The following is a 16,710-nucleotide window of genomic DNA, read 5'->3' on the forward strand; positions in this document are numbered from 1 at the left end:
GTGCTGGTGGGGCCAGGCCTGGCTCTCTTGCTGCCACCTCCATCTGTTATGAAGTGGACCATGCAGGGATCTCAGGGACCTCAGGATACTTCCCCTCCCCTCCCTGGGACCCAACCTGGGTCTCCCTGTGGGGACAGGGACCATGAAGGAGCGAGTTGGTGGGTCCATGCACTTCAATCCATGGGGGTGGTCTCAGTGGCCTGTCTTGAGGTCCATTTTGTCCAACGTCAAGGTTGGATTCTCAGGCACCGACTGCCTGCCGGACCATCTGTGCCCAGAATCAACTGTGCCCGCAGACTACCTGCCGACAGGGCCCAGGGGACTGACAGTCCAGGAACCAGCCATGTCCAGGGACTAACTGTACCTGTGGGATGAATCTACCCAGGAACAACTGTTCCCAGAGACCCTCGGAGGACTTGCTGTGTTGGGCCCATCTGTCCCAGTGCTGACTTGCCTACTGGGCCGATGCCCAGGCACTGACTGGACTGAGTATCCTAGAGAGGATCTACACTTGGGGACTGAGTGTACACAGATGACTGTGCTCAGGGACTCTTTCCAGGGACTGACTGTGTCCAGGGACTAGCATTTTCCAGCCGTCAGTTGTGTTCAAGAGCAGCAGCTGTAACTGGCAAACCAGCTGAACCCTGGCACTGGCCCTGCCCAGGGATGGACTGAGCCCAAGGACAGATTCTACCCAGAGACCCCAAACCTAAGCTGGGGCCAGGTACCAGCTGTGTCCGAAAACTAGTATACACCTCATATACAGGGTGCCCGGCTGCATGTCACCATGACACGCCATGTCATGATACCATGGTGAACCAGGAAAGGGAAGAAGGTGCAGAACTATGTGTCAGATCGTACTTTATCCTTTCTGCCCATTGTGTCATTTCTTTTCTGTAACTTTCTTTTTTATACTGGGATTGAACCCAGGAACGCTTTACCACTGAGCCACATCCCCGGCCATATGTATATGGTCTTGCTAAGTTGCTTAGGGCCTCACTAAATTGCTGAGGCTGACCCTGAACTTGGGATCCTCTTCCTCCGCCTGCCGACTTGCTGGGATGACAGGCGTGTGCCACTGTGCCCGCCGACTCCAGAATTCTTAATCAAGGTGACTCTGCGTGCGGTTATGGGCTAGGCTGCTGCAGCCTCTCCCATCTTACGGAGGAGGAAACTGAGGCCAGATAGAATCCAGGCCTCTGGTTTGCACTTGGCAAGGTCAAGCTCTTCATGCCAAGTGACTCTGACTTTCCGGGGAGGAGGGCACTTGGCAGCCTGGTGAGAAGGGCTTCCTGCAGGCTGCATTCCGAGGTGCTGTCCTGGAGGCAGGCGGCCGGGGAGTGGAGGCCCTCCGTCTCATCACAGGCCCCCTTTCATGGGGCTCAACAAGGCTTCTTCAGAGCCCGCGCTCGGCTGTGCACACATGCACATCTGGGCTGCTGGCCGGAGCCGGGCAGCGGAACTCCCCACAGCTGGCGGGGTCCTCCTGACCTTCTGGACAAAGGGAGCTTTGGCCGCGTGGGGGCTCCCAGGAACTTGGGGCTCTGGAGGGTGCACCACCCAGCCCTCCGCGGGTGGCAGCCCTCTCCGGCTGCCCCTGTCATAGCCGTCAGGACTGGACCTCTGCCTCGGGACAGCGTTTCCTGAGGGCATGCCCTTCTCCTCCCCCGAGAACCAGCACCAGCCAGGACCCGGGAGGAAAGGACAAAGGCCGCAGGCAGAAAGGAACCCGGAGAGGCAAGCCAAGAAGTAACCCAGCAGCCAGCCTGGTCTAACCCCCATCCTCATGGAGCTTATAATTTCATGGAGGAGAAAGACAGAATCAAACACAAACAACGATGATACATACAAAGTGTTCTTCGGGTTCCGGGCTCCGTTCTTGGTGCTTGACCTATTTAAGCTCATTTCGTTCTCACAACCACCTTCTGCAGGGGAGGATGCTATTATCATTCCCATTTTATAGATGAGGTAGTCAAGGCACAGTGAGGTTAGGTGACTCGCTTCAGGTCACATAGCGAGCAAGTAGCAGAGCCAAGCTGAGGACGCAGCGTGCATTGTTATCCACGACGCACCTTTACAACCATCATCAGGGCAGTGGCAGGATGAGCTGGGGAGTAGAGTGGGGGCTGCTGGGGAGGGAAGTGGGATTAGAGCTCAGGGGAGGATCACTCTGGCTGCTGGGTGGAGGCTGTCACAAGAGTACAGATGGGAGATGACGGCCAGATGGTCCGGACCAGTGCAGGGCAGCGGGCCTGGGGAGAGGAGGCAGGTCTGGGAGGGACCCAGGGTGCAGAGTGGCAGTAGCAGGTGGCCTGGTGGGTGTGGGAGTGAGGTGAGCGGGGCTGAGGCTCCGCCCTGGGCTGCTCCCCTGCCTCGCAGGCCCACCTGGGCTCTCTCGCCGCCCCAGGGCGTGTTGGGGCCTCAGTCGTTGCTGGGAGCACACCCACGGGCTCAGGGGGACAGGAGGTCCCGGGTGAGTGGAGGAAGCCTCGGACGGGGCGTCAGGCCCAATCTGGGTCCCGGTGGCTCTGACAAGCCGTGAGACTCTATGTGACTTGGTGCCTTCATGTCTTCTGGGCTTCCTCACAGGGGCTGTGAGAGATAATGGGGACAGACATGGACCTGGGGTGGAGGGCTCTGCAGCGCAGCAGCATGGTCCCATGAGAGGGAGAGGTAGGCTGGTGGGAGGCTCACGGGGCACACGTCTCCAAGAGGTGTGACGCTGGGGCCTCAGTCACCTGATCAGGGATGTGACCCCCCACCCCGTGAGAGGCAGGACAGCTAGAGTGGTCCCCCCCAGGCAGGTGGAGAGAGCTCTCCTGCCCTCATCTGGCCCCTGGGATGGAACTGGCCAGAGAGAGCCTCCTGGTCATTCATTCCAAGTCCCCTCATTCAACCAATGTTTAACTGAACACGGACAGTGCCCGGGGCTGGTCCAGGGGCTGCCATGGGGCGTGGACTGTCCTGGCTTCCCAGAGCTCCTTGTGCGGAATGGGGTGGGGCAGCCACGATAAACAGGTGGACAAGGAGGAGGACAGCGACAGAACGTTCCACAAAGACGAAGGCTCCAAACCCTGGAGATGCCAAAGAGAGCAACGGGGGAGGGGCTTCTGCAGATGAGGTGGTCGGGGAGGGGACAGGTTTGCCAGAGGCTGGCCGTGGAGGAGTGGGAAGCCAGGTGGCTGGTGAGGACGCAGGGCAGGCAGGAGAGGCCGGTAGGGGGAGAGGGGCCAGGTCCGGTCAGCGTCTAGGGAGAGTGGACTTCATTTTAAGAGCGATGGAGGGGAGGCCAGGAGATTGGCAGCCTGGGCCTGAGGGCTGACCCATGTGGGAAAGGGACTGAGGGTGGGGAGGACTCCGATGCCTGGCCCGCGGCCGCTCTGCCTCCTGTCCCACCGTACTGCCTGCCCTCCATGTTCTCCCTTCCCTCTTCCAGGCAGGGTCGGGTTGTGCCAGAGAGCACCAAGGGTAAGAGGGTGTGTGCCCGCTGACTGGCCCCAGGCAGGGACCCAAGGGTGGGCTTGGCTGGCCAGCTCCTGCCCCCCAAGCAGGACAGGTCCCCACCCCCACCCCACATGGGGCTTTTGATTTAAAAAGTCTTAACTTTGTCTTTTAAATGGCAGCTCTGTGTACTGTACATGGTAATTAATACATTAGCATTTATGCAAAATACCATCACAGCCAGGCTGGTATGTCAGCTGCCTTCCTGAGCTGCAAAAATGTGAGCGCCCCGAGGTACCTTCGACAGGCCCCGCTCCCGGCACATAGCTCCCTTTGACCCGCGTCCCTCACTAGCCCGTCTCGGGGAGCATGACTGCACGCATGCCTCCATGTGCATTGGCCAGGGACCTGCTTCTTCTTGTGAAGGCCTGTGGCATGCATGTGTCCTCTGCACACACACCTGCATGTTGCCTGTTGTTTATAGGAGTGCGTGTGTGCAGTAGATGAAGGTGTCCCTGTGTCTGCACAAGTGCATAGCTGTCTGTGTGTGCATCTCTGTGTGCTTGTTTGAATCAATGTGGGTCTGTTTTTGTCCTGAGGTGCCTGCACATGGATGCTAATGTCTGCATGTTCGAGTGTGCCTGGCCATCTGGGTGGGCTGTGCACACACATGTATGTGCATATACATGTTCGTGTGTGTATCGGTGGCTGCTCTGGTGTGAATACCTCTGCATGGGTCATTAGGCATGTGCGTGGGGACGGCTCTTCGTGTCTGTGAGCCTGTGCGTTGGTGTAACTATGTGCACGCCTCCGTGTGTGTTTGGTGTGATCTGTGTGCATTCTTTGCATGTCTGAGTGTGGGTGTGTATGCACCCACGTGCTGGAGATGCTCGTGAGAGCTGTCGTGGGAGCTGCGAGGCAGTGGAAGAACACTTCTCTGGAAGCAGTGACGTCTGCATTCAAGTCCGGGCTCGGCCTCTTGCTAGCTCTGTGGCCTTGGGAAAGTCATTCCACCTCTCTGAGCTTGTTTCTTCATCTGTAAAATGGGCTGATGAAGCCTACTCTGCTGTACCGACGGCAGTGGTATTCACTGGACGCCGGGCACCTGAGTGCACAGCCCAGGAGGAGAGATGAACCAAGCAGCAGGAGGGCCACCAGGTCATCAGGGCGTTGGCACAGGCCAGCCCAGGGCCCTGTGTGGAACACCATTTGGCCTGGGTAGGAGATGGGGTGGGGTGGGGTTAGAGGACAGCTCTGAAGAGGTGACCTTTGAGAGGCACCTTGGAGGATGACCAGGAGCTCTAGATGAAGAGGCTGAGAAGATCGGGCCAGCCCAAGGGCGGGTAGAGGTGGGGTGGAGGCCCTGCCAGCCCCTCAGAGTGGCTGGAGACCAGGAGCCAGGTGGCAGGAGTAGGAGTTGGACCAGGTCACCCAGCACGGCCGGCCTCAGGGTGAAGGGGAGCCTCTGGGGGTCTTGGTGAAGGAGAGACAGCACCCAGTTCTCCAGGAGGAAGGACTAGAGAGGACAGGGACACTGGAGGTGAGGCACTGGAGACTGGCTGCTGAGGTGGCCTGGGAGGTGGTGGGCCCAGTCTAGGGCAGTGTCGAGGGGGACAGGGGCATCTGAGGGTGCCCCTGAGGCACAATCAGTAGTGCGTGGGTGGACTGGATAGCGCAGTGGGAAGGGAGTGCAGAGCCAGCGGTGACCCCGACTTGTGGCTCCAACAGGTGGGTTCACTGGAACAGTGGACACGGGAGGGGGTCTCTTTAGAAGGAGGGCGATGCGGTTGGCCATCCGGAGTTTGAGATGCCTGTGGGATGACCTTCACTGGTTCATGCACACACCACACTTCAGGCATTTGAGGGACCAAGACGAGCGAGCGAGCAGAGGATTGTCCTGGGCGGAGGTGAAATCAGGTACAAAGGCCCAGAGGCAGGAGAGGCCACGGGGCTTGGGAAGAGCTGTGAAGGGCTCAGGAGGGTGGAGCAGTGAGGAGAAGGGCATAAACAGGAAACACACTTGGGGAAGAGGGAGGGGCGGCAGGGGAGGGTGGCATGGGCTTGGATTTCAGGAAAACTCTTCTTTCCTCTTCTTGCTCACCCTACAGTTGAGGGACGCCTGGATTTCTGACCTGGGAAGCAGGGCTCATGACCTGTGCCGTTGCCACACGATTGGGAAACGGATGAATGCTGCTCAAGTGTCCCTGCCTCTGGGAGCTTTCGAGGGAGCACTGTGGGTGGCACACACCACAACCATGAGGGTAGGCAGTGGGTGCTCAGTGGTGCTCAGGGGTCTGAGGGGCTGAAGGAGGAGTCTGACCCACCTGTTGGTAGAAGATGAGGTGATGCCCAGGGGTTCCTCTGGGACCGTAAGGAAGCAGCCAGGTGAACCTGGGAGGGAGCAGTGTGGACCATGTGTGACAGCCCGGAGGCCTGGACGGGACAGCGAAGTCATCGGCAGGGCTCCACTCAGCATGCACAGGGAGGCAGGAAGGGCCATATCACGAAAGACTAAGGAGCTTAGCTCCTCCCGCAGGGAACGGGGAGCCACGGAAGGCTTTTGAGCAGGGGAATGGCTGGTGAGCTTTGTATTTTACAGAGATCGCTCTGGATCTGGGTATTGGGTCCAGGTGGAGGGAGGGCAGGGTTAAAGCCAGGGAGGGAGGCAGTGACGGAGGCCCTTAGCCTGGGATAATGGCCATGCTGCCACAGCTCTTAGATTTATTCTAAGGGAGAGGGCAGCAAGATTTAAATTTTTTTTTTTTTTTTTAAAAAAACAGAATTTCAAGCAACACAGACCAGGTGGCTTTCACCCCAGCTGCGCTGCTTTTGCTCTGTCACCGAGGGTTGGACATATCACTCAGCTTCTCAGGCTCCAGGTGGTTCTTGGGTAAAGAGCCAGGGTTGTAGAAGGAGGGACACTGGGAAGGGCTTTGGTCACCTCCTGGGGTCCTGAGATTCCCCTCGGGGCACAGGAGGGACCTGGGCGGGAGGCGGCTGCCTTCCTTCTTCCTGTTCTTCAACAGGGGAAGGAGAGGAGGGTGAGGACAAGGACAAGGACGAGCTCATGTATTTTCATGCCGAGGCCTCTGCTCTCGGCCCAGGGTCCCAGCTCACTGAGGCCGGGAGGCCGCTCCGGAGTGGAGCCGGTGCTGTGCTATTGTTCAAAATGGAATTGGTCCCAGGAAGCCCGAAGCCTTCGAAAATCACCATGAATTTTGCAAAACAGCTCCAAGGCGATAAAGCATGTCAGAAGAATCAAATGTGGAAATCCTTATTTAGACACCCCACTCCGGACAGGCTCAGTGCCTGCAGGAAGGACGGGGCAGGGCCGGTGGCCCTAAAGGCTCCTCTCCTGTAGTCTCGGAGGGTCCCCAGCTGCACCAGAAGAGGAGATGACCCCCTGGTCCCTGGCTTTTGCCCAGTTCACCTGGTCTCCTCAGGTTCAAGCCCCTTACGAAGCACCCCCACCCTTTCCCAAGGCACCTATACATTTTCTTTTCTTTTGAAAGCAGCTTTATCATTCTGTAAAATAAAAAAAAAAAGGGTACATATGCTCATTGCAAAAAAAAAAAAAAATCAGACAATATGGAAAAGTTCAAAGAAAAATGTAAAAACCACCTCAGATTTCACCAGCCAGAGATAACCACATAGCATTTTGGTGAACGTCCTTCCAGACTTCTCTCTGTGCATAAATATACACAAATAGATTCCACGTATGCAATGCTACCCCGAGTGAGATCAGACGACACATGCTGTTCTGTCACCTGTTTTTTCCCCCTCACTCAGCAATATGTCATGGACATCCTTCATGTCAATTCATATAGATCCACCTCATAGTTTCTACGCCTGCATTATGTATATGCATGCACTGGTCCGCAGATCTGCCTGACTTTGCTGCTTCCCCAGCCTCCGGGGATCATGTTCTTCCAATTGTCTTGCTCTTATAAACAGCCCTGCAGTGAACATCTATGTGCTTGTATCTTTGCACATTTCATTTCTTCATTCATGCCACAGACGTTTATTGAGAATGTTCTAGGTACCAGCCTACTGCCAGGTGCTGGGCACAGAAATGATTCACAAACCAGACGTGGTCAACCCCCGCTCTTATGGAGTTTCTGATGTCTCGGGGAGACAGAGTCCAGCCCTGTAGCAGGAAGGATGGCAGGTTTTTTTTTTTTTTTTTTGGTAAAGAGTCTATGTATGAAGCAGTTACATAAATAATTATCCAGTTAGCAGTTGATGATAGCACCATGGAAAAATGTATATAATTGCTAGGTTAAAGTACTGGTCACAAGAGAGGTCATCATGTGGGCTTGGGAATCAGGGAAAGCTGCTCCGGGGAGGTGACATTCAGATTGAAGGATGAGCAAGAGGCTGGGGTGTGGCTCAGTGCCTGCCTGCCATGTGCAGGGTCTGGGTTTGATCCCCAGAATCCCAGAAAAAAAAAAAAAAAAAGAAAGATGAGTGGGCTCAAGTCAGGGAGCAGAATTTTCAATTATTAACATATGGGAAATACCTAAAAATGGAATTGCTGGGTTGACCAAAGGGTAAGCAGAGCTTGCATTTTTGTCACATATTGTAAATGGTTCCCCACAAAGGTTTCACGAATTTACAGTCCCATAAAGGCTGCTCCAGAGGTTGTCGTGAAGATTCAGTGAGAGAGCTGGCTCGGGGTTAAGCCCGGCGCTGCTGGCACATCGGAAGTGGGCCGTTTGCTCCGATGCCATTATTATTATAATTATCTTTGCCAATCTAATCAGTGAAAAATGATATCTCATCTTTGTTTTTAACCAACGTGTCTTTTTTTTTTCTCCCCGACTCTGCAGGAAATTGAGCCCTTGGTGGGGGGGAAATGAGCCATCTTTCTTCCCTAAGCCACCTCTGTCAGAAGTCTTCCTGTGTCCCCTGGGGAGGCAGGAAATGTCCAGGGTCCCTGTCCTGCACAGGGTCCCATCCTACACCAGTGCCCCTAGGTCTTTGAGAAGACTCTGAGCCCCCTGTGGCTCTAGGTTTCCCAAGGCAGGTGCCAATCAGAGACTGGAGAGAGAGAGTGGGGATGTGCGTGGAACCGGTGTGGCACTGGTGGGTGTTGTCCCCAGGGGCATGGCCGCAGGGGCTGGAGTTCTCGGGAGGGAAGCAGAATGCACAGGCCATTAGGGGTGCTTGGAGATCCCAGGTGCTTCTGGATGATATTAATGCAGCTATATGAATATTAATAGCACGCCATTAATATTAATGACAATAATAAACAAGTGTGAGGATTATTTTTAAAGAGGACTGCTACTCCAGCTGTTGCCTCCCTTCATTAGGAAGCCTCTGAGCTTCCGGCCTTCCTCTCCCCAGACCTCTGGTGTGACTCTGTGGCACCCTGGTGACCTCGGCCTGGGTGAGGGCTGAGCCCAAAGGACATATATGTCCAGCACTTTGGATTGAAGAAGAATCAATGCGGGAAACTCTGAGTGTCCATCCACAGAGCGCTGGGCCATGTGTGCAGGCAGGGGACAAGGAAGGACTGAATCGGCCTGTGCCTGGGCAGCCAGCTGCAGGGACCCTCTTGGGCACAAGGCCCTGCTGTCTGCGTTCCCCAGAGGTGTGTGGGCAGGGGGTTTGCAAGGGGCCACTTCCTTGGAAAGGTGGTGAGAGGAATTACCCTGCTAAAGTGGTCATGAATTATAGAAAGGAAGAGGGGGGAGGAGGGCCCAGAATATCATATGTGTAAATAAACCGGAGTGGCGGCCAGACATGAAAGCCAGCCACCAAGCCCTCGCGCCCACAGAGCCCCTTCTCCTGTAGACCCACCTCCCGCCAAGGGCCCCAGCGAGTCACTTATAACCTCCTTCTTCAAAGGATTTGTTAATAAGTCAATGACGGAACATCTAAAGGGGAAAAATATTTCTCTTTATAGTTGGAGATAATTGTCCCAGGAAAAAAAAAAAAAAACAACAAACCTTTAATTACAACTCACATAGAGAAAGCTTGATTTGTGGGCAGAGCCCAAATGCTGAGGAGCTGGATGTAAAATATTTGTAATATTTAGGGAACCTAGAGTTTTACATAAAAGTAAACAGCATTGCCTGAAGGCACAATTTCCAGCAACACAATAAAATGTGCAGTGAATTTATGGCGGCCATCCATTAGCTCTTACCAAGGCAACGTCGCCCCTATCTGTCGTCCATCATTATAATAGAGGGTTAATGCACCGAATTTACATAAAAAAGTCATATTGTCTGCATGAATTATTTACACTCGAAGCTGTTTTTACAGCTTGGTTTCAAGCTGGATTCTGGGAGAGATTCTGCCAGTAAATTACTCTGTGGAGACCTGGTTCTATAACTGTGCGCGGGAGCCGGCAATGAAAAGAAAGGGAAATGGGCAGGCCCTGGCGGGTCGTTGGTGCTGACGCCTCCAGGGTGGGGGTTGGAGGCAGCCTTGGAGGCTTCGGGAGGCTGTGGGACCCTGCTGCAGATGGAGCTCTACCTCTTGGCCTGTGGCTTCCTGGTTGCTGCCCACATGCTCAAAGCTGGCCCAGGCTTAAGGAATCCTGGCAATCCCCCCTGGTGTCCCAGGGCTCCTGGTGGCTGAAGCCTAAGGTCTTTTAAGGATCAGGGACCTGGAGAGGGAGAATAGCTGAGTTGGTTGGAGCAGGGGCCCAGCTCAGCAGCGTGAGCAAGACATATCATCCCCATTGTACAGATGGGAAGACTGAGACCCGGAGAGGCCCAGACAAGAGGCAGGGAGCCCATTCATCCTGGGGCGGGATCAGTTCAGATAGAGTAGGATTGGCATGGAGTGCTTCTGAGGGGACATATGGGAAGTCCCCATGCTTGCCATCTCCACCCTCGTTCTGTCTTTTAGGACCTTTGGTTAATCAGAGTGGGTTTTAGTGATTGGGCTGGAGTGGGAGGGACTGTCAGGGAAATGGGTTCCTATATTCTCTTTCCTTTGGGGCGTGGGGTCCTGGGGGTCACCAGTGATGAGGAGCTGATGCTGCAATGGAAAGACCCGGACTCTTAACTCCATGTCAGCTGTATAGCCTTGGATGAGCTTTAGGGGCTCAGTTTTCTCATCTGTGAAATGGGATGTCTGACCTCAACCCTCCCAACCTTCCCTGAAGGAATGGTGAGAGGCTCAGGTGGGACCAAATGCTTTGGGAGGCTTGTGGTGCGCTGCAGGCAGGGCAGCGCCTCAGGTGACGCGGGATCTGCAGAGGGAAGCACTGAGGTCAGGGGGGATGGAGGGAGTTGAAGAGAAGATTGCAAGATGGCCAGACGGGGAGGTGAGGCCAGACAATCGGACAAAGGGTAGGAGGACCTGGAGATAGACAGGGAGACAGTAAGAGCAGATGCATAGGAACAAAGAGAACGGGACGGGCACGGGGAGGGAGGGGTCAGGGAGCACAGCTGCTTGGGGCCCTGGCCGCCTGGGCCCGAGGGGTGCGTCCCTGGATCATGAAGAGGTCGGTCCTCTGGGGCCTGCGGGACCTCCTCCCTTCGTCCAGGAAGTGCCCGGGACCCTCTCGGGTCTGCAGGTCCTGCCTGTTGTCCCTTTGCTGTCCTGCAGCAGGAGGAGTCCAGAGCTGGACGCCAGTGCCCTTCCCCCACACCTTGTAGTCCTGTGGCTGAGTTGGGTCTCTGCAGCAGCCACAGCAGGTCCCAGGGGCCTGGAGACAACAAATGACTCCCTGCTGATGGGCTGTTCGCTGCCTGCCCCCTGCCAGCCCGTCCCCCCACACGGGCACATGATCACGCAAGGTGCGGGAACCCTCCTGCCCCGGGTGTGATGATTTAAACCTCAACTTTGCTTTGCTTTCTTTCATCCCCCTGGAGAAACAAGATTTGGATTATAAATTCCTCTGTCTTCCTGGTATCCTGCACACACAGTGGCCCAGACACATGGAGACGCTCAACGTTGCAGATGCCCCATGCACAGGCGTGCACAGGCGTGCACAGGTGTGCACACTTACAAACAGGCCTGCCCACTCCCAGGCCCCAGTGCACACAGTTTGCGCGATGCACTGGTGTGCACACTCAACTCACGGCCACAGGGCGGGTGGAGGGGAATCCCTTGGTGGCTGGGCAGCTGTGAGGTGTGAGGTGGGTGGCAGACCAAGGGACAGGATGCCACCAACACAGAGACCCGAAAGCCCTTCACCCCTGTTTTGTGGGAGAGGGGAATGAGGTTTGTGTTCTTGCACGGATGTGTGCACCTCTGTGTGTGTCCCTGTGTGCAAGTGTGTGCGTTTCTGTCTTGCAAGTGTGTCTCTGTGGGGCATGGCATTGATGTCTATGGGCGGGGGAGCATATTGGGACTGGAGTGGTGTCCACGGTGCCGCTGCTGTCCTTCGGCCTCAGACCAGCTGTGGCCTCTCTGGGCTTCCGCTTCTGCGGGTCGCTGAGGGTCCTGGCAATTCTGACCTTCTAATCTGTGTAACCTTGAGGGTGTGTTTCTCAGAGACTCAGATAAGGTGGGCTGGTGGGGGGGGCTGTGTGTGTTTGATGAGTGTGTTGGGCTGGGTGTGTCTGGGTGTGTCTGTGTGGACGTGGGTGGGTGTATTTGTGTGTGAGGACATATGTGTGCCTGTGTTCCTCGGGAGTTGGGTCAAGCCCAGCATGAGTGTGCGTGAGGAGGTTTGGGCAGTGACCTGTGGGTGTGTTTTCACTCAGAGGAAGGACTTGTGAGGTGAGGACAGAGGCCGTCCTTGCTTAAAATTCGCAGCCCTCTCCTATGGTTTAACGTCCTCATCAAGGTTCATGCTGCGATGATGCCGTCCCTACCGTGAGGTCTTAAGTGGGCAGCAGCTGAGTCTGAGGTGGGACCTATGGGCGGAGATCAAGGTTAAATGAAGCCAGAAGGGTGGGGCCCTAATCCTGTGGGACTGTGACTTTGTAAGAAGAGGAAGAGAGACCTGAGTTAGGACAGTCAGTCCCTGTACCACTTGGGGATTCTGCAGAGGCCCCACCAGCAGGGAGGACTTTACCAGATGTGGCTGCTGGACCTTGAACTTCCAGCCTTGAGAACTGTGAGCCAAATAAACTTCTTTTCCTTATAAACTTCCTGGTTTGTGTTTGCAGTTATAGCAACAGAAAAAGGATTCATATACTCCCCTTCTCTTCTACTTTACTGTCCTCCAGGCCCTGGTCACAGCTGAACATAACAGATCTTTCCTCATCTTTTTTTTTTGTGGGTGGGTGGAGTACTGGGGATGGAACTCAGGGGCACTCAACCACAGAGCCACCTCCCCAGCCCTATTTTGTATTTTATTTAGAGACGGGGGTCTCACTGAGTTGCTTAGCATCTCACCATTGCTGAGGCTGGCTTTGAACTCTTGATCCTCCTGCCTCAGCCTCCTGAGCCGCTGGGATTCCTGGTGGGCCCACCGCGCGCACGGCGCGCACGGCTTTCCTTATCTCTGTGGTTTGTGATTTTGCTTGAATGTAGACTCCATAGGGGGAGGAACTTTGGTGGTTTTGTGCACGTCTGTGTCTCCACTATTGGAATCGTTCTTGGCCCAGGGGTGTCGTGGATGTTCAATAAACGTTAATCGGAGGCATGAGTGAATGAGTGAGCTCACCGTCCCCCTCAGGGGCTCCCTTGGGCGCACCTTATCAGGAGGTCTGGACCACTCTAGTTAAAATTGCCGCCCTCCCTCCCAGCCCCCCAAGTTGCCCATCTTGTTCTAATCTTTCTTCTCTCCATGTTACCTTCCAACGCACTAAGCGACTGACTTATTTATTTTCTATTTACTCTTCTAAGGTTGGCCGTGGGTACCCTGTTGGGATGAACGCCCTCACCAGGGGGGAGACTCTCACCCCATTGGCCTCTGCTGAATCCCCAGTGTCTAGAAAGCTCCATGCTTTCTGGGGTGACGGTGGTGGGAGCAGTTGGGTGGCTCCAGAGCACTGTCCTCTGAGCCGAGGGCGCAGATCTCTGATGGCTTCTTGTCCTGTCGCCCGGCCCCAACACGCACATCACAGACGCCTTCCCCAGAAATCCCTGGGGGTCCTCCCGTCCACCCGCTGCTTTCCCGGTGGCCACAGGCCTAGCCCCCTACCTAGTCCTGGCAGCCTCCGGGCTCCACCCTTCCCTTCCCCTGTCCCCTGAGCTCAGGGAGTCCCTCAAGCTGCAGCCTGGTGTGACCCCAGCCCGGGAGGGGTCAGGGGGGTGGAGACCGGCGGCCAGGGCTGGAGGGGCAGCCGATGGGGCAGCTGGACCCAGCATGTGGATAACCTGGGCACAGAGCTGGGCAGAGGAGTCTGGGGGCCACTTGGCAGGTGGGGTCCTGGCCATGGGGGTCCAGGGGACAGCGGTCAGTTCAGAGGCACTGGGGTTTGCCCGTGGTGGCTGAGCTCCGATGAGGAGCTGGAGAGTAGGGTTCCGCTGGCCTCGTGCTTGGCCGTCGGGGAGTCGAGGGCCCAGCTCCAGGCAGTCAGGAGGCCGGCAGCATGAGATGGGTTCTGGGACCTGGGGGAAGAGCCCACCGTCCTGTCTTCAGGAAGTGACAGGATCTATGCCAAAGCCTAGTCCCTTTCCACGTGGGCACAGAGCTGCTGGGAGTGGGGGTGAGGAAGGGTGGGAATGTGGTGGACGATAGCAGGACCCAGAGGGCACTCAGCTATGTGGAGCTTTGGGCTGAGACCCAAAAGACAAATGCAACCGGCTGGGGACCAAGTTCCCCCCCAGGCCCACGTTTAGGAAATGTCGACGGTATGGCGTTCCGGCCAGGACAGGGCTGTGCTGACTTTCATACTCACCCGCTGTGTGACCTTGGATGGGCTACTAAACCTCTCTAAACCTCAGGTTCTTCCTCGGTAAAATGGAGATCCTTTTATTCTCTTGGCAGGATTGGAGGGATCAAGCTGGCATTACAAGAAGTATTATTTTTATTTAAAAAACAAAACAAAAAAATAAAAACAACCTGTACAGGTCCTGGAGGGAAGCCCATTTTGACAGGAATTCAAATAAAAAAGATCCACGGTTTTGTCTGATGTCAAATCAGTGTGAGAGGATGGATGGTGACTTCCGTGACATTTACAAGACAGCGACCCCTGTGGCCAACGTGGATTCACCGAGACCAGGTGACTCTTTCAGGCTCTCGGTAGCTGAGTGACTGGAGGTCGAAGAAAATGAGCCAGCGTGGGGTGGAAAGGAGCCTCTTATTTACTGAGCACCTACTGTGTGCCGGGAACGTCACACCCAGTCTTAGTTCTCACGAGCTTGTGCCTTCGAGGTCGCAGTCTCCGTTCTGTTGATGGGAAATGGAGTCCCCGGGAAGTGACGTGACCTGCTCAGGACCCCGGGGGCTGGGATTCAAACGTGATCTGTGTGGCCCTTTCTGCCCACCGTGTCCAAGGGCACCGGACAGCCTCTCAGGACCCTCGAGGACGGGAGGTGGCTGTCATCTGCCTGAGGGACAGTCACCAACTCTCAGATAGTGGAATCGGCTCTGTCCGTGGGACAGAGGCTTCAGAGACTGTCACAGGCTCTGCCTTCCCCCCGGTTCTGACCCATCTGTGCCAACGACCCAGAAGGAGACACAGAGGGGTGACTCCTAGGACAGAAAGGTCTGAGGGACGGAGAAGAGCTCAGACCGCAGAATCAGAATTCAGAGCAGATCTCACCAGGCTGGGGAGGGGGACCCGGGTGATTTACCCGGATGAAGTATCAAGGGATAAATGCTGGGGAGCAGCCACTGATAAGAAGGAGATTTAGGAGCTCCAGGGCCAGCCGGCTCAGGAGGAATCAGTGTGCCTCATTATTAGAGGTATGGTGTTTGGAACGAAGGAGGAGACCACCCTCCTGCCTCCTCTCTGCCCTGGGCCAGTTCCTCTGGTGCGTGTTGGAAGGCCTGGCGCTGCCCTCTGTTTCCCAGTGCCTCCGGTTCTTAAGGCAGGCAGAGGCCTCTGGAGCAAACCGCAGTGACACCTTTCTAGCTGGGAAAGGAGTTGCAGGTTTCCTGAGATTTTTGTCTAAGCAGCAAACCTTGGGGTTGGTCCTTGTGGCCTGCTACTTCGGTTCAGGGGAGAGGAAAGTGCTGAATGTTCTGGTACCGGGCGGGGCCTCGACTCCTCAGCCACCAGCTCAGTGTACCCACCCCCTTTCCGGCTGTCCCCTTCCCCTCTCAGGGCCTTTCCCTTGGTGGCCGGTGTGTGCCAGGGCCTGGCAGGACGGGGTCTGCTCTGGGGGAGGGGGGGGCAGGAGCAGGAGCCGTGGCTCAGGCTGGGGCTAGAGCTGGCTGGGGCTGGGCGTCACCTGCCAGGCTGAATGGGCCGAGGCGCCTGGCGGGGAGGCCTACTGTTGAACGTGGAGGTTCTGCTCCGCTCCGAGACGCACTCCTTCTGGCAGCTGCATGAGTGAAGCTGTTGAGCTTCCCTCTCCGATGCCAGAATCACAGCCACTTTTTCCTGAGAGAGAAACAGGGCTGCAGACAGTTTGACTCATTAAGCACTTCTCTTCCTCTTAAATCTGTTTTTGTGATTTTCTTCTTCTTCTTCTTCTTCTTTTTTTTTTTTTTTTTTGCATGAGCGGAAAAGTAAAACGGATGATATTGAAGTAAACAAGGCATTCGTGATAGGAAGGTTAGAGCAGATTGTGGGGGGTGGGGAGGGGGCTGGGAACGCCCTGCGCTTCTGCACACAGGCTGCTCCGAGCCTGCTGCAGACAGATAGACGGACAGAGAGGACAGTGTGCAAGTCGGCCCACCTCCCCGCCCAGGGGCCTGTTTCTCCAAGTGTCTTGGGATTTATGGGGAAAGGCAGTGGGGAGGGAATATCCGCAAACAAGAGCCTACTAAGTGCCAGGCCTGTCTGTGGGTGAGCTCTGGGCGCCAACCTGGGTGGCAGAGATGGGGCGGCCGAGGCTCGGGTGGACTCAGGGCAGCCAGTTAGGAATGCCCAGTGCTGGGCTTTGAACCTCCATCTGTCTGACCTTGGGCTCTCCTTTGTTCCCCAGAGCAGCTGTGTTTTGAGCTGGGGGTTATAAAGAGATGAGGAGACACTGGCGGGTCCTCAGCAGTGGGCATCCTGCCTGGTGAGTCTGGACAGGGCCTCGATGGCATGTGCATCAATGTGTCCTTGCTGCTGGGTGCAGACGGTCATGGGAGTTTGGGAAGGGCGTGTGTGTGGGGTGTGGGTGTGGGTGGGTGGCCAAGAGAGGCTTCGTGGAGGCTGAGGGCGCTGGGAGTCGAGAGTGACCTGCAGTCGCGTGGGCAGACACAGCAGCGTGGGTCTGGCTTGGGCGAGAGGAGGCGAGTGTGGAGAGGGCCTAGGG

At 55.9% G+C, this 16,710-nt stretch overlaps 1 long non-coding RNA gene across 1 annotated transcript in view; it reads left to right on the top strand.

The window, feature by feature from the left end:
- LOC120890724 (uncharacterized) overlaps window positions 1-9,604 on the top strand; it is a 38,518-nt gene extending 28,914 nt beyond the window's left edge. The window contains exons 2-3 of the long non-coding RNA XR_013427718.1: window positions 5,550-5,702; window positions 6,222-9,604. This is a non-coding gene — a long non-coding RNA (uncharacterized LOC120890724). The remainder of the gene's footprint in view (window positions 1-5,549; window positions 5,703-6,221) is intronic.
- The last annotated feature ends 7,106 nt before the right edge of the window (window positions 9,605-16,710 follow it).

Source organism: Ictidomys tridecemlineatus, chromosome 11 (genome assembly GCF_052094955.1).
Source record: "Ictidomys tridecemlineatus isolate mIctTri1 chromosome 11, mIctTri1.hap1, whole genome shotgun sequence".
Taxonomy (NCBI): Eukaryota; Metazoa; Chordata; class Mammalia; order Rodentia; family Sciuridae; genus Ictidomys; species Ictidomys tridecemlineatus.